The 26,783-nt window shown below is 45.8% G+C and overlaps 3 non-coding genes across 3 annotated transcripts; all 3 read left to right on the top strand.

The window, feature by feature from the left end:
- The first annotated feature begins 18,792 nt into the window (after positions 1 to 18,792).
- trnan-guu (transfer RNA asparagine (anticodon GUU)) lies at positions 18,793 to 18,866 on the top strand. Its single transcript has one exon. It is a non-coding gene; the product is annotated as a tRNA-Asn (tRNA).
- Positions 18,867 to 22,163: 3,297 nt separating this feature from the next.
- On the top strand, positions 22,164 to 22,237 carry trnan-guu (transfer RNA asparagine (anticodon GUU)). Its single transcript has one exon. It is a non-coding gene; the product is annotated as a tRNA-Asn (tRNA).
- A 3,217-nt stretch (positions 22,238 to 25,454) lies between these two features.
- Positions 25,455 to 25,526, top strand: trnae-cuc (transfer RNA glutamic acid (anticodon CUC)). The gene has a single exon. It is a non-coding gene; the product is annotated as a tRNA-Glu (tRNA).
- The last annotated feature ends 1,257 nt before the right edge of the window (positions 25,527 to 26,783 follow it).

A 26,783-nucleotide genomic window follows, 5' to 3' on the forward strand; every position in this document is an offset into this window, starting at 1 on the left:
TGTAAGTGCGCATGCATGAGAGTATGGGTGAGTGTGTGCGTGCTTGATAAAGTGTGTGAGTGATAGAGTATCAGCCTGTGAGAGGGTGTATTTGTGTGTGTGTCTGAGGGAGGGATCTGTGTGAATGTGAGAGTGTGTGCTTTGTGTGGGTGTGAGAGCGCGTGACAGTGAAGTGGGGTTACCTGTCATGTGACATGAATCCAAGGTCCTGGTTGATGCCATCCTCATGTGTTCCGAACTTGGATACTAGCCTCTGCTGGGCCACTAAAACTGAATGAGCAGTTACATAGCACACATTGGAGAGGGCAGGGTGGGATTTGTCTTTCGATTTGCAGATGTTGGGAGGTTCTGGGTGCTGGAAACTAGGGAACACACATGCTGGAGGACCTTCGCCTCAGAGAGATGCAGCTGGAAGCCAGGCTGCAGACACGTTGGGGGAATCATCAAACCCCCTACACTGTGAAAACAGGCCCTTTGGCCCAACAATGCACACTGACCCCCCCCCCCCCCCGCCTTAGAGCATCCCACTCAATAACCTCCACAGCGAATCCCTGAATTTCGAACACCCAATCCACTCTAAGCTGCGCATCTTGAGAGGAAACCAGAGCACCCAGAGATTGGGGGGTGGTAGGAAAGTGCAAACTCCACACAGACAAACACCCTGAGGGTGGGATCGAACTCAAATCCCTGGCACTGTGAGGCAGCGGTGCTAACCACTGAGCTGCTGCCACGCCGCCCACAGTCTTGGATTGAAGGAATCGATTAACTTCATTCCAGGATTGAAGGAATCGATTGGCTTCATGCCAGTCCTGGTGACACTCCAACCCGTTTGGGAAATTGAATTTGCTTCCACAGAGTTTCCACGGTACAGGGGTCATTGCGTCTCAGCAGCTTCAACGATCAAAAGAAGGGCTCGTCTTCAGCGAAAACACTCGTCCACATTTCGCTACAGAGTTAAAGTTCTCTGCACAGTTAGAACCCTGGAACACTCCCACGCAGGCTGTGTGGAATCACGGGGCTTCTCAAGTCACGTTGATGTTTGAAATAACTTCCCCTCCTGGATTTAAACGCTGCTGATATTCAGGCCCTGAGTAAATTTCTTGTGCACGCCTGCATAGCAAATCCTCCTCTGCTGATACCTTGAGAAAACAGATCATTGCTGTCAGTGCAGGGCAGGAAAAGATAATTCTAGTTTGTACCCAACAGCCTTCCCTATCTCCTACCCGAAATCTCTGTCTCCCATTTCCTCCACCTTTCAATGGATTCCAACTCGAATTCATCCTTCCATCCTCCTGTTTTTGCCCAGCTCCCCTCACCAGAAAGCGCTTACTCTCGGTTCAGTTTCTTACTCACTTCTTGCCATTCCCAGTATATTGCCCACATCTTTATTTAGTTTTTAAAACAGAAAGGCAGTGGTTTGCTGATGCCAGGATCTGAGGGTAATTGCGCTCACGCTCCAGATTCTCTCTCGCGTCATTCACAATAATCTGCACTGCACATGTGCAAAGAAGGGGATGCTGGGAGTGGGTGGGACGCATTCACCAACTCCCCATTCAATCAAGACCCAATCATGCCCACAGCGCCCCCTGTCTATTCTCTCTCGCTATCCCTAGCTTCACCCCTCTCACACACATGCCACCCACTGCACCTCCGTCCATTCTATCGCCATACCCTGTGCCCCCTGACCAGTCCAGTCTCTCGTCCACCCTCTGCCTTCCTCCATCCAGTCCCTCTCCCTACACTCATTCTCTCTCCTCCCACTCTCTGCCCCCTCCATTCTCTCTCTTCCCCCACCCTCTGCTCTCCATCTATTCCCTCTCTCTCCCCAGACTCTCTCCGAACATTCATTGTAGCTCTCTTTCTCCTCCACCCTCTGCCCCTTCCATTCTCTCCCCACCCACTGAAACACGTCCATTCTCTCTCCCCACACTCTGCAACCCCATTCTCTCTCTCTCTGACAATCGCTCTGCCCCCCACCCTGTGCACCCCCAGGGTTTCTCTAATTCCAATGCTCTGTCCCCGTATCCATTTCTCTCTCTCTCTTCCCCCTAGCCTCTGTTTCCTGTTCAATTTCTCTACCCGCACCCCCACCCTGATCCGTTCTTGTGCCTCGAGCGCTCTTTGATCACTGTATCAGCCCTTCTAAGGATAGAGAGAGAGCGGTTGGTGATCACTCTACCTGGGAAATGGGAGGGTGTGGTGTGAGAAAGGCTGATCTTTAACATTGAGAACTGCTAAAATGATATTTACAAAAACATCAGTAAAGTTTGAAAGCAAATTCAATTATTTTTAAAAAACGCTGCAGACATTTTTCTGAAACTTGCATTGAAATCTGTGCAATTAGGCCACAGTTGAGGGCCGGCTGTACGGATGGAATGGCCAATTACTCGTCTTGTGAAGTTGGTTCAGATTAAGTAGAAATAGAGTCATAGAGTTGCAGAGCAGGGAAACAAACCTTTCGGTGCATGCCAACCACATATTCTAAATTAATCTGGTGATCCGTTTGCCACCATTTGGCCCATATCTCTCTCAACCCTTCCTATTCATATACCCGTTCAGATGCCTCTTAAATGTTGTAATTGTTCCAGACTCGACCACTGTCTCTGGCAGCTCATTCCATACATATACCACGCTCTGCATGAAAATGTTACCAGTTCTGTCTCATTTAAACCTTTCCCCTCTCAACCTAAACCTATGCCCCTCCAGTTTTGGATTCCCTCTACCCTGGGGAAAAGACATTCAAAAGTTGAGCAGCCAGACAAAATGCAAAAGGAATAAACTGTTGAGCTCCAGGAAAACAAAAGAAGTAGGCTCCAGCCTTTTCTTCTCTCCGATTGGCAGTTGGACCAGCATCTCCACTGGGCATACTGCGCATGCTTCTCGATGTCAGGAAGCATTGCGCATGTACGCTGGTGTCAGCAAAATACTGCGCATGCTCTTTGCTGTCAGCGGAAATGGCACTCAATATTCTTCTGATCGACCCTGAAGGACCGGAAGGAGTGTGGTCCTCCTGCCATTGAGAGCCTCCTCACTATTGTCGGAATGCGGAAGTTGGACCATGCGCTTGTGAAGGTGTTGCTGCTCCTCTCTCTATGAATGAAGATTGAACTTCATCCCAGACTGCAACTTCTTTCCTCTGTCCAACATCTGTGAGTACAACACACTGTTCTCACCCCTTTTTCCATTTTATTTTTTCACTCTGGTGTTCAGTTCTTGACTTGCAGCAAAGCTGTTTCAGGTATGTGTCTTAATTGGCAAACACATGGTAAATGTAGTAACGCAGTGTGAAATTATAGCCTTTCCCATGAAATAAAAACAGAAAGGAGGTACATTGTTTAAATTGTGATATATAGGGATGTGGAGAAAGTGAGGACTGCAGATACCGGAAATCAGAGTCGAAAATTGTGGCGCTGGAAAAGCACAGCTGGTCTGACAGCATCCGAGATGCAGAACAGTCAACGTTTTGGGCAAAAGCCCTTCATCAGGAATGATGTGTGGATGTACAAACGTGCCTCAGCTACCTTCTGCTCAGGCTTTCTACTCCAGTCAATGCCAGTTGTCACATTGGTGCAGCAAGCAATCAGCAAGGCAAGTGGTATATTAGCAAGAGGAACTGAGTTCAAAGTGGGGATGCCTTCCAGTAGTTAGGGAGATATTGAATATATTCAAAGCTGAGTTCATCTGACTTTTGAATGTCAAAAATAGTTATGGGGGAAGGTGAAAATTTTTTTAAAAATATTTTTATTCGAAACTTTTTCAAATCTCTCACAAGACCTCTATATACAAAAAAGAACAATACCAAAATACAGAAAAATAGCAGTACAACAATGTCATATTATGATACTATTAATAATGAGTTAACTATTATTCTACAAGAACAAACTTAGCTTAAACTGAGCTACAATCAAACTGAAAACAAATAAAATTAAACATAATTTAAGTTAATTTGAATTCTATCACATTACTTTATTCTATTTCACTCACCACACCTCCATTAAGGCTCCAATCCATGGGAGTACCAGTTATTGCACCCGTATTCCTTTCACCCAGCCTTGCCCTCCCAGGGCCCCATGAGCGCCCAGACTGATTCCCACAGTTATACCACGGCACTAATTAACACTGCTGATCAGTCTGCATCAATATAATTTGGAAAGGGCCGCCACGTCTTGTAAAACTACTATTTTGTGGTGCACCATATTTGTGAGGTCATCTTGGGGGGGATGCTCCATCATCAGCATATGCCACCCCATAAGCCCTGAGGGGTTTTCCAACATCCAATTCATTAAAATGTTCTTCCTTACACAGTCTGTTCCTGTGTTCTCTGAGAGAAGGCAAATTTAGCAACCCCAGAAGAAGAAATACCGGATTCACTTTAACTTCAATCCCCCAGGATGTCCTTCAGCTCCCTTACTATAGCACTCCAGTATCTCTGGATCTTACAACATGACCAATAGCAGTGTGTGAGTGCCTATACTAATTTTACATTTGGGACACCCTGGTGATGCTCCTCTCTGGCACCACATAAGCCCTGTGTAAAATCTTCAATTGCATGCCCTGTGCTTTGTTACATATTGAAATTTTCCTTTCATTTCCCATATATCTTGCCATGCTTCTAATGAAATATCCTATCCTAGCTCCCGATTCCACATCCTGGAGAGTCCCTCCACATCCCCTAAGGTACGTCCCTTCTGTAAATGATACAACGTACTAACTGAAAGAGCGCCTGTACACCAGAGTACTCTTTACTCCACATTTGTCCTGTAGTGCTGAGCCAGGAGCGTGGTCTTCCTCTGTATATAATCCCTTAGCCGAAAGTGCCGGAAAAGGTCCCTACTAGACAATGCATATTTCTGACTTAGCTGGCTAAATGAAATCAAGACCTAACCCTCGAATAAATCTTCCCTACAGGAGATTCCCTTATTCTCCCATGACTTAAAGCCGGAGTCCCTTGCCCCAGGTTTAAATCCTTGGGCTGCCATCAGTGGGGTAATCAGCGAGGTCATCAGCCAATTGCCCTTGTCTTGCCTCATTATCCTCCAGGTTTTCACTGTATTTAAAATGATTGTACTCTTACACTGCTCAGTCTCAGATTTCATCTTATCAACGAATAATAGATTAACTAGGGGACATCTCGACTGCAATGCTTCAACGTCAAGCAAAATCGACCCCGAGTCCCCCCGTACCCAGTCACCCACATATGCTAAGAAAGCGCTTATTTGATATCTCTTCAAGTCCAAAAGATCCACACCTCCTCACCCTATGAGAGCTTCAATTTGGTAAATTTAATTAGGGGGCGGCTGCGACACCAAATAAAAGAACCTAGCCAACCATTGAGCCTCAGTAATACTCATCTGGGTAGCAACAACAGGAGCATTCTCATGGGGTACAGTAGACGAGGAAGAACATTCATTTAAATCAGAGCTATTCGGCCTAACCATGATAACGGTAATCCGTCCCATCGCTGCAAATCCTGCTTTATCCTCTCCAGTAATTGTACATAGTTAGCTTTATACAGCTGGTGGAAGGCAGTGGTAATATAAATTCCCAAATACAAAAACCCTTTTGACGACCATCTAAACAGGAACTGCATTCCATCCTTCAGATCAGGCACCTCCACTAATTCACCCACCCCCCCACCCACCATCGGCATGGCTTCTGATTTTGTACAGTTGATCCTGCAGCCTGAAAAACTACCAAATAAATTAATTGTTTGAATCAATCGAGGAACGGACTCCTCCAGATTGGCCAAGAACAAAAGGACGTCATCAGCATATGGGGTAATCTTATGTTCCCCCATTCCCACTCCTGGCGCCACTATTTCAGGATCCCTCCTGATAGCCTCAGCTAATGGCTCAATTGCCAAGGTAAATAGCAGCGGTGAAAGAGGACATCCCTGTCGACTACCTCTCCCAGTATAAAAGTTATCTGACTTAGTGCCATTTGTGATGACTGCTGCCTTAGGATCATTATACAACACCACCACCCATCTCGCAAAGGTTGCCCCCAGACCAAAGCGCTTGAGGACCACAAACAGGTACAGCCATTCTATCTGGCCAAATGCCTTTTCTGCATCTAGGGAGGCCACTGAACCCAGGATCAACCTTTGCTGGCATACCTGCACCATGTTCAGTACCCTCCTGATATTGTTGGAGGAGCTACGGCCCTTAACAAAACCCATCTGATCTTCTTTCACAATACAGAACAACACCTTTTCCAACCTCAGGGCCAGCGTCTTGGGTAGAATTTTAAAATCTACATTCAACAGTGAAATGGGTCTGTATGAAGCACATTCTTCGGGCTCTTTCCCCTTCTTTAAAATGAGGGAGATACTAGCCTCCCTAATCCTGTGCATATGAATAGCTATACATCCCCAGAGGTGGCTCCACCAACACATTTATGAATTCCTTATAGAATTCACTTGGGAATCCATCTGACCGCGGTGCTTTGCCACCTTGGAGATGCTTTATTGCATCCTGCACCTCCTGTATCGTCAAAGGCGTATTCAAAAGGAAACCTGTTCCGCGTTTTTACTAGGGAGGTGCAGGATCTCAAAAAAGGCCTGCATTCTCGCTGCACTGTGTTCATCTCCCTCCGACCGATATAACCCTGCAAAGTATTCCCTAAATCTAACATTAATCTTCTTTAACTCACGGGTAACTGTGCCAACCTTCTATCTAACAGACATAATAGATTGGGAAGCATTTTCTTTCTCGTCATATATCTACCTGGCTTATCTCCAAATTCAAACAATCTTTGTTGAGCAAAGCATACATTTTTTTTCCCAGTGTGTGCAATCAGTTGGGAGCAGCCCGGAGAGCTGCAGCTTGACCAGTGACGGCCTATTATATTATACTTCCTCAGCTATCTGCAGACGGGTCTCCAACATCTGTTGTTGCTCCTTCCTCTGCGTCCTTCTAGTCGTTGAATAAAAAATAATCAGGCCTCATAAATATGCCTTAGTGGCCTCCTCCAGTATTTCCGGATTACTGGCCGTACCCGAGTTGATATCCCAGAAGGCTCTGAACTCTTGTGATGTACTCAACAAATTTGCTATCCCTTAACAGGAATGGGTCCATGCACCAGTGCTGTGCATCCGTTCCACCACTCTTGATTTTACCATCTAATTACACTGGAACATGGTCCGAGACAGCTATATTGCCAATTTCACCAGCCAATGTTCTGTCCAAGCAATCCAATGGCATTAAAAATTGTCAGTTCCCATGTGGTACTTACATGGGTTGGAAGCTGCCCCGATTGTGGGAAGGTGTTCACTCGCTCCTCCCACCTCGTGATTCACCGGCGGGTCCAGAACCGGTGAAAAACCCTTCCCCTACCCCAAATGTGGGAAGGCCTTCAGCGATTCCTCTGGTCTGCTGGCCCACTGGCGGGTCCACACCGGCGAGAGGCCATTCACCTGCTCTGTCTGCGGGAAGTACTTTACACGCTTTCCGACCTGCTGAAGCACCAGTGGGTCCACACTGGGGAAAGGCCCTTCAGCTGCTCTGTGTGTGGGAAGGGCTTTACCCAGGCCTCCCACCTGCTGACACACCGGTGGGTCCACACTGTAGAGAGTCCGTTCACCTGCCTCGAGTGCGAGAAGGGCTTTGCTGTCTCCTTCACTCTACTGACGCACCAGCGGGTCCACACTGGGGGGAGGCCGTTTGCCTGGCCCGAGTGTGGACAGGGGTTCACAATGTCCTGCAGCTTGAACAAGCACCAGCGGAGGCACCAATGCTCCCAACAATCAGATTCTGCCGGTAACGCTGCTGAGGGTCACTCCCAGGACTGAACCTCCTGCCCTTTCTGACAGTGGGGGTAGTGGGAGAGTTGGTAGGGTTTTTTGTTTTCTACTGGGGGAGTGGAGGGGGAAGGGGGGGTGGTGTCTCCGTGGTTAACACTGCTGCCTCATAGCGCCGGGGACCCAGATTTGATTCCATCCTCAGGGTGACTGTCTGTGTGCAGTTTGCATGTAATTCCCCCCCTGTGTCTGCGTGGGTTTCCTCTGCGTGTTGCAGTGTCTTCCCAAAGTCCAAACGTGCGCATGTTTGGGCGAATTGGCCAAGCGAAATAGTCCCATAGTGTTCAGGAATGTGTAAGTGTGGTGCATTAGTTAGGTGTAAGTGCAGAGTGATGGGGTAGGAGAATGTATCTGGGTGAGTTACTCTTCAAAGGTCGCTCTGAACTTGTTGGTCAGAAGGGCCTGTTTCCACACTGTAGTGATTCTATGGTTCTGTGAATATTGCTTCCAGTGGGCGCTGCTGCTCATTGAGCCCAGGGCCCGCACAAACCTAAGACCACAAGACCATTGGAGCCGAAGTTAGGATATTTTGACCCATCGACTCTGCTCCACCATTTGTTAGAGACAAAATAAAAAACTGCAGATGCTGGAATCTAATATAGATAAGCAGGAGGCTGGGCACACCAAGGCAGGCAGACCAGGAGGTGGAGAAGGCAGCATTTCAGGTATTACCCCTCAGGACTGAAGAAGGGTTCTATCCGAAACGTTGACATCTCCATCAGAAGTGATTTAACAGTTTGAACGAGAGGGCATAGGTTTAGAGTTAGAGGGGAAAGATTTAAAAGGGACCTAAAGGGAAAACGTTTCATGCAGTGTGGTGCGTGTATGGAACAAGCTGCCAGAGGAAGTGGAGGAGGCTGGTAGAATTTAAAAGACATTTGGTTGGGGACATGAATAGAAAGGGTTAGAGGGATTTGGGCCAAGTGCTGGCAAATGGGACTAGATTAATTTAGAATATCTGGTCAGCGTGGACGAGTTGGACTGAAGGATCTGTTTCCGTGCTGTACTTCTATGACTACTGGTCCTGAGGTAAGTTTAGAATTGAGTAACTTTGAATAATTCAATCTTGTTGAATTCACCTCCTGGAAGGTTTCAAATGAACCCCTCCAAGCGATATGATTTAACTATACCGAGTTGGATAAAGTATCCCATTAAGTACAACATGAATGCGTAGTTGAAGAAGTTGAAGTCAGAAGTCACACAACACCAGGTTACAGTCCAACAGGTTTATTTGAAATCCCAAGCTTTGGGAGCATTGCTCCTTCATCAGTGCTGCTCCTTCATCACTTCACCTGATGAAGGAACAGTGCTTCGAAAGCTCATGAGTTCAAATCAATCTATTGGGATTCTCACCTGGTGTTGTGTGACTTCTGACCTGTCCACCCCCAGCACCTCCACATCAGAGTTGACGAATGAGATCAGATTTTATTCAGCATGATTTAGTGAGATATTCATCTGGATGTCCTTATGCCTGAAACATCGATTCTCCTGCGCCTCGGGTGCTGCCTGACCTGCAGTGCTTTTCCAGCACCACACTCTCAACTCTGATCTCCAGCATTTGCAGTCCTCACTTTTTCCTGGTTCATGTGGAAACTCAACACTGTCAGAGTTACAAAGAGACGCCAGTCATCGAGTACTATAGCACAGAGACAGGTCCTTCAGCCCAAACCGATCAATGCTGACCAAAATGTTTGTCAACACTAACCTCATTTCCCTGCACTTGGCCCATATCCTTCTAAAGCTTTGCTATCCATGTATTTGTTGAAACGCCTTTTCAATGTTGTTAATGTACCTGCTTCAACCACTTCCACTGGCAGCTGTTTCCCCAGGCGAACAACACTCTGTAAATATTTTGCCCCACATCTTTTCTTCCATCTTTCTCCTCTCACCATAAAAACGTGTCCTTGCTCTTGAAATCCTCCCCCGAGGGAAGAGACAGCTACCGTTAACCCAACTCTACCCCTCATGGTTTGGAAATATTGCCTCTCAACTTCCTCTGCTCCAGTGGAAAAACATCCCAGCCTATCCAGCCTAAATTCTAATTTGATAATAATGGCAGTGATGATTTTGGCTGTGCGTGTGTCAAGGATCTCTCATTTCTAAGCCAATGCTGTGCCTCTTAAGTTCACCTGATCTTAAAACGAATGGCACCCCATTCATTTAAAATGTCCATGTTTTCTGTGCAAAGTCGGTCCTGGTCAGGAAATAGGCAGTGGTGTCTTATATTCCCGTAGTCTTCTTGTGACCGGGTTCATATGCTCTGTTTTGTGATGTATGAGTAAATCTTCAGAACAAATGATTAATGCAGCCCTTTATTCATGTCTCATTATTAAAAACACTTTCTCCATTTACAGATGTGATTGAGAAGCTTCTCCCAATGAATCTTTGACTGACAACAGCATTTGTCAGGCTTTTGAAAGTCACTGCAGCTCTGTCACAGCACAGGGGAGGGCTCTTTCAGACAGAACGCGTCATGCAGAAAATTCTCCCACATTAGTCGAGCAAAGTTGACGTCTTTTTAAGACATTGTGAAACTTGAAAGGGTTGAGAAAAGGTTTGGAAGGATGTTGCCAGGGCTGCAAGGTTTGAGCTACAGGGAGAGGCTGAATACGCTGGTACTATTTTCCCTGAAGCTTTAGAGTCAGCCAGAAACATCTGTTGAATCAGAAAACATCTCTTCCTGCAGCAGCTTCAGACAGACTGCTTGCTAAAATCAAAAGCAGGGGAAAAGAATGGGACAAATGCCCTTTCATCGTAGAAGTGTTTTAGAAGAAAAAATGTCAAACCCTTTTCCCGGATTGTTGCATTAGCCAGTATCTGTTAACCATTAGCAAAAACCTTAATCCTAGATGAATGGGAAGCCTTTTACAACCCCTCCTGAAAATAAACCAACAACGTAATCTTAAAGGAGCAACATGATCACAACAAAAAGCACTTGAACTGAAACATTTGTTACAAAAGGCTGTACAGTTAGCAGGACAAGAAAACGGTTTTCAATTTCACCAATCAATTTAAATCAGCCGCATTGGCTACCAAAAATTTACTAAATTTAAATCCTAAAGTTTTGACAACAGGACAATCCTATCATAAAGAATTGGCGCTCTCAGTCATCTGTATATTAGAGAAAGCATCATTTAGAAAAACAGAGAAGGGCATTCCTGACAGAGGAATCGGAGGAGGCATCCCCGACAGAAGATGGCACAGAATATTCCAGAAGACACATAACCTGGTTGTAATCTGAGAGATTAAATTCTATTTTGCGTTATCTGAGTGGGACATGTATTGATTGGAACAGCATACCAAAGAATCTTGATTTATTCCAGAATACCCAATAGTTCGGACGGATTTATTCAGTTTGTTAGTAGTTTTGTTCATTTGTTCACCGTGAGAGTTGGCTAAATAAATTGCTGATTGTCGATTTTAAAGTGTCAGGGATTTACTTTTAACACTACAGCAGGTTACACCACTTATCACACTGACTTTACAGATTAAAGGGCAACGTGCCACTCTTTGGACGTTTCAGTTTGAGCTCTTGGTGAGTGGGGTGGGTGGGTTCAGCCTTCGCTTTGTAACTGTATTGATGACATTCTCTTGAATGCAATGGAGTCAATATTAATCCCAGCATCTTGGTGTGGTTTTGGGTGAATCACCTTAATTTGGCTCCTGACTCAGAAACCGCACAGAGAATCAACTGCTGAGACAATGATTTGCACTTTATTGCATGTAGCAACCACAAATAAAACCCCTCAAGTTCATTCAGCTTCACCCCCCACCAAACTTGGCTATCACCCAGTTGATGGCTGAATTTATCTGGGTTTCCACCGACAGTGCCCATCTCTGGAAGTGTCCAGGGGTTTGATGCAGTCTTATTCTTCTAAGTACTGCTGCTGCTGCATCATTCTGGAGTTGAATTTTGGTGGCGTTTCCTCAATTTCAAATCTGTGGTGTGAGTTTTTTTTAAAGACTCTAACATCACCTCACATTGCTGGAGACCTCAGGTCTGCAGCTTACCTTCTTATCCTTGAGGGTCAGCTATCTGTTTGAAACAGCCTGCCCTGCAATTAACCCCTCTATGTCAGGGCTTTCCTTCGACAGGCAGAATTAATTGTCCTTTTGTCACACCATTATTAAACAACATTATCTTGCCTGTCCCAAGAAACAACTTATTGTGTTGCCTCCTTCTTTCCATGGATGTTAACTAGCAGAAATTAAGCCATTTATTGTATTGAATCTGCTCTGCCATTCAATCATGGCTGATATCTTTCTTAACCCCATTTTCCCTATCACCTTTGAGACTCAATGGGCTGAATGGCCTAATTTCACTTCCTGTGGTGTCACAGTTTCTCGTCCGCCCTTTCGTTTCTTGGTCCAGAAAGAGTTCTTGTTGACTCGTTAAGTTTGGGAAGCTCTGGAGTTTACAGGTGCACACCACGCTCCTCTCTGCCTCCTCCCAGAATAACGATTCCTCCTGAGATACTGGCAGTTCTTGAGATCCCTGGATATCCCGGAATACAAATCAGTGTGTCTGGAGGTCTCTGCTGCTACCCTGGAACAGAAGGATTATGGGGAGAAAATTCAGAAATCCAAAGAGCAAAGAGACTTGGGACTTCTAGCCCAGGATTCTCTCAAGGTAAACTTACAGGTTGAGTCAGTAGTTAGGAAGGCAAATGCAACAATGGCATTTATTTTGACAGGACTTGAATATAAAAGCAGGGAAACACTTCTGAGGATCTGTCAGGTTCCAGTCAGGCCACAATTGGAGTACTGTACACAGTTTTGGGCTCCATATCTCAGGAAGGATATACTGACCCTGGAACATGTTCAGAGGAGGTTGATGAGAAAGGTCCCAGGATTGAAAAGCTTAACATATGAAGAACATTTGAGGATTCCGGGTCTATACTCAATGGAGTTTAGAAGATGACAAGGGAACTAATTGAAACCTACAGCATACTGAACAGCTTAGACAGAGTGGATGTTGGGAAAATATTTCCATGGGTAGGAGAAACGAGGAGCCAGGGGCTCAGCCTTCAAGTAAAGGGAAGACCTTTTGGAACGGAGATAAGGAGAACTTCTTCAGACAGAGAGTGGTGTATCTATGGAATTCACTGCCCCAGAAGGCTGTGGAGGCCAGATCGTTGAATATATTTAAGATGGGGATAACGAGGTTCTTGAATATCAAGAGGATCGAATGTTACGGGGAGAAAGGGGTTGAGAAACTCATCAGCCATAATTGAATGGTGGAGCAGACTCAATGGGTTGAATTGGCATAATGTCTGCTCCTATAATCTTATGATATGCTGATGTGTGGAGGGGGTGAGAATGGGGGAAAAGAGATAAAAAGGGGAACACAATTAAGGTGAAGCTGGATACAGATACATAGGAAATACAAGAATTGTACGATAAATTTCAGACCACATAGAAGCACTGGCATACAGAGGGATCTGGCCACATAGATCTCCAAAAGTGGCAATACAGGCGGGTAACGAGATCAAGAAGGCACATAGCCTTGAGTGTAAGAGTTGGCGAGTTATGTTACAGCTATTTATTCCGGTCACACTCAGAATATTGCGTGCAGTTCTGGTCCCCACAATACTAGAAGGACATGGATGCTCTGGGAGAGGGTATAGAGAAGGTTCACTCGGACATTGCCTGGTCTGGAGGTCTCATTATGAGAAGAGATGGGATAAACCTGGATTATATTCACTGTAAAGATGGAAGCAGAGGGATGGCCACAACAAAATGATGAGACACACAGATTGACTGGACGGGGCGGCATGGTGGCTCAATCATTCGCACTGATGCCTCACAGCGCCAGGGACACTGGTTCAATTTCAGTCCCAGGTGACTGTCTGTGTGGAGTTTGCACATTCTCCCTGTGTCGATATGGTTTTCCTCCGGTTTCGTCTCACAATCCAAATGTGTAGGTTAGGGTGGAGTGGCTATGCTAAATTACCCCAATGCCCAGGGATTGGCAGGTTAAATTGGATTGTCCGTGCTTAAATTGCCCCACAGTGTTCAGGAATGTGAAAGTTAGGTAAATGTCGAGTAATAGGGGTAGGGAAATGGGTCTGTGTGGATTATTCTTTGGATGTTTGGTGTTGGGCCAGATAGCCTGTTAGATAGTCAGATGCTCCCCCCCTCCCGCCCCACCAGGGTGGAAAAGTCAACGACAAGAGGGCACAAGTTCAAGGCGAGAGGGGTACAGTCTGCGGGAGAATTGAAAGGGAAGATTTTTCACACAGTTGGATGGTGGATGCCTGGAATGCATTGCCAATGGATGTAGTGGTAAGAGGCACCTTAGCAACACCTAAGGTGTATCTGGATAGACACATGAATGGGAGAAACCACGCAACGGCAATAAATAGCAGGTCTAAGTTAGGATTAAGAATTGGCACAGGCTTGGGTGGGGAGGGGCTAGGGGGTAAAGTGAACTTTCAGGGGATACCTGTATGCTGATGAAGGGGTGGGTGGAGGCTCAGGTGGAGCATAAACACTGACAGAGGCCAATTGGATCGACTGTGCTGGAGAGTCAATGGGACAGAGACAAATGTATCGATTTCAGATCTACCTGCACTTCAGCCGCTTCTGTGGACTGTTTCCGTAGGGAAGGTGCAATCCCAGGCTCAGAGAGCGTCAGCCCCCACTGGAAGTAAAATGGGTGACAGAGCGGCCATTCAGCATAAAGGAACCCCTTACCCCTCCCACTTCACCCACTAAACAGGGTTCAAGATGTGACTCTCAGCAGCGGTAACAGCAGAGTCCTACCTGAATCCCTGCGCCATCTAACTTGTGAAGTTGCTGGTGTCTCCACAAGTTGTACGACTGGATGAAGCCCTTCCCACACACTGGACAGGTGGACGGCCGCTCCTTGGTGTGGATGCGCTGGTGTTTGCGCAGGGTGAAGGAATCACATAAGATATTGCTCCACACGGGACAGGTGAACGGCTTCTCCCCAGTGTGGACGCAGAAACTGAGCAGCAGGTGATACGACTGGGTGTAGCCCTTCCCGTACACGGAGCAGGAAAACGGTTTCTCCCCGGTGTGCATCCGCTGGTGCGGCAGCAGGTGGTGTGACTGAGTGAAGCCCTGCCCACACACGGGACAGATGAACGGGTTCTTGCTGGTGTGGACCCACTGGTGGGCCAGGAGGTGGTGTAACTGAGTGCAGGTGAACAGCCGCTGCCCGGTGTGCAAACGCCAATAATCTCCAGCGCAAATGGCGAAGGGAAACCATTCCCACACTCCCCACATTTCCACGGTTTCTCCATGATGCAGGTGCCCTCGTCTGTCTCAGACCTTAACAATCTGTTGAAAACTTGCTCACGCTTACAGCATGTGTGTGGTGTTACTGGTGAACCCCCTGATAATTGGAACACTCTCATTCAGTCTGTAAAGCTTGTTCCAGTCACTACTCGGGTGTGTGGGTATGTGAGACTCTGAGTTTCCAGTCACACTGACGTTTAAAACCTAACTAAGCAGACAGACCTTCTCCCCTTTCTTTTCAAGGCCATCAATATCCACGTCCTCGTGAATCAAGTGACTGTCAGACTTTGATGTGATGTTTGGTCTGAGATTTCTACCGCCAAATTCTTCTCTTGTAATATTCCTGTGAAGTGATTGCAAAGGTCATCACAGTCAGTCCATGATAGAAAGTCTGAACGTAATTCTCGTTACTGTGGAACATTCTTTCCTCTCAATCCCAAAGATCTTTGCTCGATCTTTATGTAACTGTAAACCAACAGGGTTATGTGGCAGACTGCATACCTCCACGAAGAGTTCACATGGACTCAAGTTGCAAATGGACCTCTGTAGTGCAGTATTGACACTCTTACTGAAGATCTACAATATGCTGCAGTACGATATTACAAGTCCAGGAACAACTGCAAATCAGATAAAATCTTTTCAGAAGTTGGACCATGAACTTCTGAAGCTGCTGCTACTTAACCAGTATCACGAGATCACAATCTTGCCTTCACTGACAGTGACATTGATAATCTTGTCCTGAATATTTTTCATTATTCATTCATGGAACGTGACACTTGGTCTCCCAAAAAATAACCAAGTGCCAATTCAGAGGGCAGTTAAGAGTCAACCACATGACTTTGGACTTTGGATCAAGAGTGACACATTCACCAAACTGGGAAAGGACTGAAGATTTCCTTCCTTAAAAAAGGTTATTAGTGAACAAGAGAGGTACTTATGACAATTGATAAGATCACCAAAGCAGCGATAAGTTAATATTCCAGATACATAAATTGATTTCAAATTGCATCGGGGCCATAGCAGCATCAATTTGAAACTCCAGATGTTAAATCCAGTAACAATGCCCAAATGCTACCAAAAACCCTACAATCTCGAGGCTTCTCAACACTGACTGGTCTGTAATTGCCAGTTGCATCCTTTTCTTCCTTACTATTTACTATTCAATTCAGCCCATTGAGTTGACTCTGCCATTTATTCAGATCACGATTATTCTGGGAAACATTTACTCCATTTTGCTGCCATTTCCCTATAATCCTCAATTTGCTTAATGATTAAAAAAAATATATCTCAACCTTGAATGCACGTAACAACCCAGGCTCAACAGCCCTCTGTAGTATCAAGTTCCACAGATTTACTGCCCTCCGGAGAAATTCCTATCTGTCCTAAACATGCAATCTCCTATTTGGAGGTTACTTCCTCTGGTCCCAGACTCACCCACTTTTCCACGTCTAGCCTGGCAAGTCTCCTCAGAATCTTGTACGTGACAATAAGGTTACCTCTAATTCTTCTAACTTCTAATAAGCACAGGTCCAACCTATTCAGTTCTCCTCATAAGACATTCTTTCCATCCCTGGTATCATCATGGTCAACCTTCTCTGGCCTGCCTCCAATGCCAATATATCTTTCCTCAGGTAAAGGTCCCTAAACTGTTCACAGTATTCAGTTGTGGCCTGACTAATGCCTTACATAGGTTCACTATAACCTTCCTACATTTCCTACATTTCTACTCTATTGAAAAGGCCAACCTCCCATTTGTCTCCCTTTTCCTCACTGAAATTGGATGAAGAGATTCGTGGACGTGATTCCAAATCCCTCTATTCTAAAGCTTTCTCCATTTAATATTCAGTTCTTCACCTCCTAACAAACTGTATTACCTCATTTTCCCATCTGTCAAGCTTTCGCTCATTTGCTTAACCTGTCTCTCTCCCTCTCCAGATATCTAATGTCATCCTCATCACCTGCTTTCACATCAACTGTCTCTTCTGCAAATTTCGCAATAGTACCTTCACTTTACTTATCCAAGTAATTCGTGTATATATTGTAAATAATGTTGCCCCCAGCGCTGATCCCTGTGGTACACCACTAGTTACAAGTTGTCATCCTGAACATGCCACTTACCACAACTGTGGTAGTTAGCCAATCATCTATCCATGCTAACATACAGCCTCCCAACACCGTGGGCTCTTTGCTTACTATTTCATGAGATGTGAATATCATTGGCTGTGCCAACAACTCTTCCCAAACTGACCTTGAAAAGGTGGTGCTGATCTGCTTCTTAAATTGCTTCACAAATATGGTGTGGACTGTAACAATGGTGAGGAGTGAGTTCCAGCATTTTGGTCAATAACAAAGAAACAATGCGATATATCTTGCAGTCGGAATCCTGTGTTCACACTTGTCTGTTCTTGGTGGTTGAGATCATGACTTGGAAGGTGCTTTTGAAGAACCACCACTCATGCAGTCAAGCCAGACTGATAGATTGTGGCCCCAGACTCTGCCATTTTGACTTCCCTCATCAATCTACATTCTTTCCAGCGAAGTTTCAGTCTCAAACCGCCACGCAATGCCATCTGTTATGGCTTAAAAGATAAGAATACACATGATTACCAACCATATTTTGGGTTGTATAAATCTTTGCCTTCCAGAATTATTTTCCAAAAAACTTTAATTAAACTGGGTGACTGCATGAAATGGTTTGTTGGTCAGATTATAATCATCATCCTCAAAGGAGACAACGCCAGTAATACCATTTAACTCGTCTTTTTGTTTAAAAAGCACAAGTTCTTGATTTATTTTTACAACTTACTGGCATTCACACCTGCACATTCAATGTCAAACTCAGAAAACATACATGAAATTACACCATTACAACAATCCAACAGATTAATTAATGATACACAGTGAATACCAAGGCTGATTAATGTGAAATTAAATTTGACTGAAAATGTAAAATCGAGATGAGAGATAACAAATGGGGAAAGGGCAGAAGGCAAGAAATGCAGCAGCATAGAATGTGCTCCTCCAGGGAGTGTATTTTACCAACTACAACTGCTAAATATAAACAAACACTCTGACATGATCCTCCGGTTTTAATGTAAATCATACTCCCATACAGTAGGAACCATATAAATAAGTTAATAGATACAAGCCTTGAGCAAATCCAGCCTCCAGCCGGGCCCCCCGCTTCTTGGAGCTCGGAGAGGGGTTCCCACTCATTCATTCAACAGGAGAAGGCTCAGTTTATTGTAATGGGCACGGAGGGTACAGTGGTCGTGTCTCATGTTGAGGAGGAAGCTGTTTCCTCTCATTCAACAGAAGAGGACCTATTTACTAGAGTTCTTTTTTGTGGTGCAGCTGTAGTCTCCCATAGAGCCCTGAGGCTCAGGTTCAAATCCCTCTGCTTCAGTGTGTGTAATAACATTACTGCCCAAGCCACGTGCCAATTGGCATAGGGAGAAGAAAATTAGGGAAGTAAACACGTCAACCTGTTCAATGCTATCTCCAATCATTTCACTTCCTATCCCATTCGTAATCCATGGAGCCCAGCCTCTTTTAACGAAGGTTCTTTTTGAGAAGTTTAATCGGGCATTTTTGCACAAGTCAAGTTAAGAAAGCCGGGATCTCTCGCAAGACTGCGCGGAAGACAACAATTGTAATTCTCGGCGGGGAGGCTGAATTATGAATTCACTAATAGCCTCCCCTAAGCGATGGTGCAGTCCACGCCAATGCCGGTCTCTGTGGCGCAATTGGTCAGCGCGTTCGGCTGTTAACCGAAAGGTTGGTGGTTCGAGCCCACCCAGGGGCGCTGTGTTCGCTTTTCTTCCTTGGCTTTGAAGCTCAACGCTTTTAATGGGGTCAGGAAAATGTTCCCCAAACGGAAATCCTCTCCACAAAGGGGTTTCTGAATTGAATTAATGTCTATCGTAAGGGACTGTGGATTCTGAGAAGCCGAGACAAAAAGAGAAACTCGGCAGGTTTGACAGTACCTGTTGGAGAAAACAGAATTTTGAAATTTTGTCTCTGATTCTCTTTCCACAGATGTTGCCTGACCTGCTGAGTTCCTCCTGCAATTTCTCGTTTTGTTTTTAACGGAAATTTCATTTCACCTTTTGGGATGAAACACCTCGACTCGCCATGTGCAGATATTTCACCCTTTCGAATCACTGTGAAGTGATTGGATTCAAACAAACTCTGCGATGATTCACTCTTTCTCAGCTCCACAGGCAGGCAGACCTGGGAAGTGAAGCTGTCAGTGTGGTTCTGTATTCGTGGGCCGAGTGGTTAATGCGATGGACTTGAAATCCATTGCGGTTTCCCCACGCAGGTGTGAGCCCTGCCGACTGCAAAATGAGAAATGTCGTCGAAAAGAAAGGGAGCTTGCTCCCCGGCTTCTTCTTTAAGATTCAAATCAGTGGAGGGGGAAAAATATTTCACTCACATTGGGACTGGTGGGAATCTGCAACCCACTGCCTGTTCGGATGGAACAAGCAGATACCCGCACAGCTTCGTTTGAGGCTGTGAGCAAAGTGTTTGGAAATGAGACGAGAACAGTGAGGGGCATGAAATCGTGATCGAAATGAAGCAGGCACCTGAGGACAAAGGTGTTTCCTTTGCCAGTGAAAGATACTGCTTCACAAAGTTGGGCCTGTGGAAGGGAAGCAGTGACGGTGATTATCTTTGGTTGTTCACCTTGTGAATGTTCCCATCGCTGCGCATGTCCGTGTTAACGTCAGAACTCTGCAGCATGGTGGCGTTAGATACGCACAGGGCCGGGGCGCAATGGATGACGCATCTGACTCCACCTCCCTGTTTGAAATGCAGCTCACAGCTTCTTCAAACACCCCAATTAATCTTTCTCATTGTCCTGAAGCCGGCATACGGTTTGAATTCCTGATCTGCGGAAATGGGAATCTTTTCACTGTCTCGCGTCAGTCAGTGTCCCCGAGAACATCAGAGTCACGTCACAGCGCTGTCAGATGAGGGGAAGCTGAAATAGCCCCACACGCTGCTCACGGGCACATTTTACTTTCCCCAACTCACCGCTTCAACCACTGCGGCTCCTGGGAGTGGAAAGGAAACAGTCACCAAAACCCAGTCTTCGCTTTGTGAATCTTCAAAAAATCAGCAAAGGTTCATCCCTTCGGATTCTCGATCCTGGGCTGACAGGGATGTGTATTGTCACTCTTTTGTAGGACATTGCAAGTGGATGTTTTGCAGAAAAGCACCACAATGCAATCTGATTAATCAGGACCTGGATGTTTTCGGTCTTTGAATGAAAGTGTTGTGCTCCAGAACTTCGTTGTTCACAGTTTATAATACTTATCTTCCCAGACCCCTGTATGACTTATCGAAAATGTTTAATTTGCGTCTTGTAATCCTTTCACTGTCTGCTAATGAGGATAGCGTTTCCGTGTTTTACCTAAATTATCTTGACCTTGCATACCTCAAGCCTCAAGCTAATTTCACGAGAAACCTTCTCCAGTTCAAAAGCCAACTGTTAATGATGGCTCTGCTTCTTGTCACGTATCCAATTTCAGATCGATGCTGTTAATTCCCCTTTTATTCCTTCAGATCCAGGTTTCGCTCACGGGGCTAGAACAGAACTGTCACCAAATACATTTACCAATCTACGTTCATCTATCGATTGTATTAGCATCATCAACACTTCTCATCAAAATAATTCGAGAGACTTTCATCACAATTTTCTGTGAACAGTTCTACATTAGCTTTGCTGAATGAACCCCAAATTTCTTGAAGTGGCTCCTTATTTTCGGCCCTGATTATTAATCTCTCTACGCATGGGAATGGATCCTTCCCACCCGTTCTATCACTCATCAATGTGTGTAGTTCAGTTCGATCTCCCATCAGCCTCCTCTGTCCTGATCAAATCCAGGGGAACAGGATACGTTGGGGTTATGGCGCGGACAGGACAAGCCCAATACTCACCTTTCCTGTTAGAACCATTCCATGAGAAATTTTACACCACAACTTTGGGCGCTTAGCTGTGGCCGAACACTTAAGGTGTTGGCGTAGAGATCCTTTGGGGTTCCCCCGCCCAGTGTGGTAACCTGCTGACTATGCTTTCTTCGCTGGCGATTTTAAATGACTTCCTTTTGGTTGCATTATCGCTCAAACTTCACAAAACCCGTCTCAATAAAGTCCCGTTTTCTCATGTCTGGGAATTGATTGCCATGCAGGAAACTCCGTTTCTGAACAAACAACGTACCAGCCTCACAACGTCAGCTCTGTTTACCTTTCCACAGATGCTTCTCGACCTGTTGGCTTTCTGCAGTATTCTCTGTGTTTATTAGGCACAAGTGCTGCTTTTCATTCAAGAACTTCAATCCCTGTCCTCTGGTAACTGACTCTGGTCAGTGGCAATTGATTCTTCTGATCATTAATCTGCCCATTCCCACCGCGTCTTCTCCTATCATTACCAACAGCCCCAGGAAATCTCCAGTTAACCTTCTTTGCTCCAAAGCGAACATTCCCAACCTTGGGAATGTCTCTCCAAAATGGAAATTCCTCATCCCTGGACATGACGCAAGGTGTATAATTGGGAAGAGATTTTGGCAAAATATTGTCAGTTAGGAAATGGAAAAATGTTCATGAAGCAAAACAGAAATCCCAGTCTCCAGCTTTGTGAATCTTCAGAAACTCTTTGGGAAGCGGATTGAGAGGAGAATGAAAGATGAACTGTCCCACTGAGCAGAGACAGTGCAGACACCGTCCCCTTGTTGAAGAGGCCGGGAGATTGACTCCGATGTTCTCGGAACATGAACTGATCTGAGACATTGAAAGAATTGTCGTTCCTGCACATCAGGAATTCAAATCCCTTCTCGCCTCCGAGCCAATGAGAGAACTCGGGAACAGGCAAAACACTGAAAGGCTCGAAGGGCGACGGCCCCGGAGTAAGAAAGCTAGTTCCTCCTGACATGGATGTGTCTCCAGCCTGTCCCCGGTGTCTCCACAATGAATGTCCCAGGCTTTATTATGGAAAAGTAAAACTGATAGACGACAACTGGAATTCAAGGCCGGGAGACTGAATTATGAATTCACTAATAGCCTCCCCGAAGCGATGGGGCAGCCCATGTCATCGCCTGTCTCTGTGGCGCAATTGGTCAGCGCGTTCGGCTGTTAACCGAAAGGTTGGTGGTTCGAGCCCACCCAGAGGCGATGAGCTTCTGGTTGCCTGTCACTTTAACACGCCACCCTGTTCCCTGGCCCACATCTCTGTCTCCGGCATGCAGCAGTGTTCCAGCAAAGCTCTGCTCCAGATGGAAGACCAGCGCCTCATTTACCGCTTGGAGTCCTCCAGTCTTCAAGATCGAGTTCAATATTATTTGGACCCGAACTCCCCCATGCCCTTGATCCCGACCACACCCACACGAGGCCGTGTTATCACATCGTCTGCTGTTACACACGACTTATTGTTAGCCAGGAATAGTCTCCATTAACAGTTAGTCACCCTCCTACACAGATCGTTATTCACACCTTTGTCCCTCCAATGTTCTCCCTCTGAACTCGTGGCAAAGAGAGCAATGTGGATTGATATCCCTGAGCCCGCTCTTTGTCCCATCTCCAGGAACCGGGTTCTCTCCACTGGCGGATAATTATACCACTTTGTTGTTGCGTTGACGTGAGGAGATTGTGTAAATATAAACTTTTCTAAATCCCCACCTTCCGTTGATTGAACTGAGAGTTCACTCTGAATCACAACACGTGTCACAGCGCAATTTGAGGCCCACATTAGCTCTGCTGGTTCTCCACAGCAAGTAAATGAGAGTCTCTATTCGTCTCATTCTCTTGCCTTCGCCCTGTAAATCGCCACATGGTTACTTTGGACATGACCACCGAATTCCCTTTTGTGTTCTTGAATCTGCCTCCTTGTCACGGTCAGACAGGGACAAGAAAGTGTTCTTCCTAATGTCACTTTTACTTTTTTTTTCCAAATGCCTTGAAATCTCTGCCAATTTTTGGGAAATTGAAAAGATTCTCATTCCTGCACATGAGGCTGAATTGATTTAATTTCTAACGTAAAGGACTGCGGATGCTGAGAATCAGAGACACAAAGAGGAGCTGCTGGAGAAACTCAGCCGGTTTGGCAGTACCTGTGGGAGAAAACAGAGTTCTGAAATATTGTCTCTGATTCTCATTCCACCGATGGTGCCTGACCTGCTGAGTTGCTCCTGCAATTTCTGTTTTTGCTTTTAACTGAAAGTTTATTTCATCTTTCGTGATGAAACAACCAGACTCGCCATGTGCAGATATGTAAACCTTTCGAAACCTGTGAAGTGATTGTATTCAAACAAACCCAGCAATAACTCACTATTTCTCAGCTCCACAGGCAGAGAGACCTGGGAAATGAAGCTGTCAGTGTGGTTCTTTATTCGTGGGTCGAGTGGTTAATACGATGGATTTGAGATCGATTGCGGTTTCCCTACGCAGGTGTGAACCTTGCCGACTACAGTTGAGAAATGTCGTCAAAAAGAAAGGAAGACTGTTCCCCGGTTTCTTCTTTAAGATTCACATCAGTGGAGGGATTGGAAATCTGCAACCCACTGCCTGTCAGGGTGGAACAAGCAGATACCCACAGAGCTACTTTTGAGGCTATGAGCCAAGTGTTTGGAAATGAGACGAGAACAGTGAGGGGCGTGAAGTCGTGATCGAAATGAAGCAGGCACCTGAGGACAAAGGTGTTTTATTTGCCAGTGAAAGATACTGCTTCACAAATTTGGTACAATGGAAGGGAAGCAGTGACGGTGATTATCTTTGCCTGTTCACCTTGTGAATGTTCCCATTGCTGCCCATGTCCGTATAACGTCAGAACTCTGCATCATGGCGGCGTCAGGTCCGCACAGGGCCGGGGCGCAATGGATGACGCATCTGACTCCACCTACCTGTTTGAAATGCAGCTCAGAGCTTCTTCACACACCCCAATTAATCTTTCTCATTGTCCTGAAGCCGGCATACGGTTTGAATTCCTGATTTGCGGGAATGGGAATCTTTTCACTGTCTCGCGTCAGTAAGTGTCCCTGAGAACATCAGAGTCACGTCACAGCGCTGTCAGAGGAGGGGAAGCTGAAATAGCCCCACACGCTGCTCATGGACATATTTCACTTTCTCCAACTCACCGCCCCAACCACTGCGGCTCGTGGGAGTGGAAAGGGAACAAACACCAAAACCCAGTCTCAGCTTTGTAAATCTTCAGGAAATAAGAAATCTGTTCATCCTGTTGGATCTTCCATCCTGGCCTGACAGCGTAGATTTTAAATGGCTGTCCAGTCAGTGCCGATTCGTTTTGGCTGAAAAAAATCTTCCTTATCTCATCCCAGCATTTCTTGCCACAGAGAACTGTGCGGCAGAGTTCATGTATATATTTCCTTGTATGGTATTTTGTAAATAACATTCGTTTGCTGGTTGTTTGTATCGGCTATTCCAGGTTCATTAGCCGCTGTTTAAGTGTGTTGGTAGGTTTGTGGGCTACCATGATGCTGAGAGGGTTGAGTTGTCTGGACATCATTTCCCAGATGTCTTTTATGTAAAGTAATGTGGCTAGGGTTTCTGCACACGTTGTGTCTGCTTGTGTCAGTTTGTTGATGTGAAATCGACACACTGGGTTTATTGGGTAGGCAAAAGTGCGGATTGCAGATGCTGGAAACCAGAGTTTAGATTAGAGTGGTGCTGGAAAAGCACAGCAGGTCAGACAGCTTCCGAGGAGCAGGAAAATCGACATTTCGGGCAAAAGCGCTTCATCAGGAATGGAAGCAGGACGCCTCCAGGGTGGAGAGATAAATTGGGGGGTTGAGGTGTGCTGGGCCGAAGGTAGCAAAGAGTACAATAGGTGAATGGGGGTGGGGATGGAGGTGAAAGGTCAGAGAGGAGGGTAGAGCGGATAGGTGGGAAGGGAGATTGGCAGGTAGGACAGGTCATGAGGATAGCACTGTGCTGGAAGTTTGGAACTGAAGTAAGGTGTGGGGAGGGGAAATGAGGAAACTGGTGAAGTCTACATTAATGTTCTGGGTTTGAATTTATCCGAGGCGGAAGATGGGGCGTTCTTCCTCCAGGCATCGGGTGGGGAGGGAGCGGCGATGGAGGAGGCCCAGGACCTGCATGTCCTCGGCAGAGTGGGAGGGGGTGTTGAAATGTTGGGCCAGAGGGCGATGGGGTTGATTGTTGCGGGTGTCCTGGAAATATCCCCTCAAGCGCCGTGACTGGACTCTGCGAGGAGTCTCCAGCCTCCCCAATGTAGAGGAGACCGCATCGGGAGCAATGGATACAAGAAATGACATTGTTGGATGCACAGGTGAAAGCTTGCTGACGACCGCGGCCCAGGTTCGATTTCCGGGCAGGAAAGTAATTTTTAGGAGCGCTGACAAGCGGAATCCGTATCTCCCTGGTGGTCTAGTGGTTAGGATTTGGCGCTCTCACCGCCGCGGCCCGAGTTCGATTCCCGGTCAGGGAAACCATTTTCAGGGGTGCAGGCTACCCATTCTTCTTAAATGCGCTGTGTCATTATTTAAAGTCGTTCCTAGGTGCTGCAGTGTGTCGTGGCTCGTTGAAATAGTGTCCTGATTCAGATTTGTTTGTATGTGGAGGGGTGATTGCTTCTGTAGTTCAGTACTTGGTTCGTGTGTGTTGTTTTCCTGTAGACGCTGTTTTGAATTTAGCATTGACTGTTCGCTCTACTGTGACATCGAGAAATGGCACTTTGTTGTTGTTCTCCTCTTTTGTGAATTTTATGTCAGCGAGGATATTGTTGATGGTGTTGTAGGTTTCCTCTAATTTGTTTCATTTTTTGATGACAAAAGTGTCATCACTGTAGTGGACCCAAAGTTTGGGTGGATCGTTGGAAGGGCTGTTTGTTCGAGTCTCTGCATTATTGCTTCTGCGAGGAATCCTGATACTGGTGGTTTCATGGGTATTTCGTTGATTTGTTTGGAGGGCTTGTTACTGAATATGAAGTGGGTGGTAAGACACAGTTCTACGAGGTTGACAGTGCTATCTTTGCTGATGAAGTTGGTGCTGTGTTTGTGTCTCTGGTTCTTCGAGTAGTGTCTTCAGTTTTCTTTGGCCAAGTTGATGTTAATGGATTTGAACAGGGCTGTTATGTCAAAGGACAGCATTATTCCATCCTCTTCTATCTTAGTGTCTTTGGTGTTCAGGAATTCTTGGATGGAGTAAATGGAGTGGCGTGAATCTTCGACTTGGTGTTTTCAGTGGAGGCCTTTGACTAGTCTGTATATTGGTGTTCCAAATTGTGAGGCTTTGGGCCTGAGGGGGGCTCCTGGTTTGAAGAGGAGAACAACAACATAGTACCATTCTTAGATGTCACAGTAGAGCGAACAGTCAATGGGGAACTTCAAACTAGCGTCTACAGAAAAACAACACACACAAACCAAATTTTTAAACTCAGAAACAATCATCCCAACACCCACAAACGTTGCTGCATCAGGACATTATTTCAACGAGCCACTACACACTGCAGCACAGAGAAACTACGAAGAGCAGAAGAGAAATACGTATATAGTGTATTTAAGGAGAACGGGTACCCAATAAACCCAGTCCGCCGATTTCTCATTGATGCTTCCAAGCTGACTTTCAAAAATTCGTTTGGCCGTCCATTCTTTCCTGTTTGTTTTTTGTGGGTTTTGAAAGCTTTCCCAATCCTCTGACTGAGTATTTGAGTTGGGAAGTTATGTTGTGGCTGTACAGGACATTG

The sequence above is a fragment of the Chiloscyllium plagiosum genome, unplaced genomic scaffold, assembly GCF_037043375.1.
Source record: "Chiloscyllium plagiosum isolate Xiang-an unplaced genomic scaffold, Cpla_swu_hap1 HiC_scaffold_27, whole genome shotgun sequence".
Lineage (NCBI taxonomy): Eukaryota > Metazoa > Chordata > Chondrichthyes > Orectolobiformes > Hemiscylliidae > Chiloscyllium > Chiloscyllium plagiosum.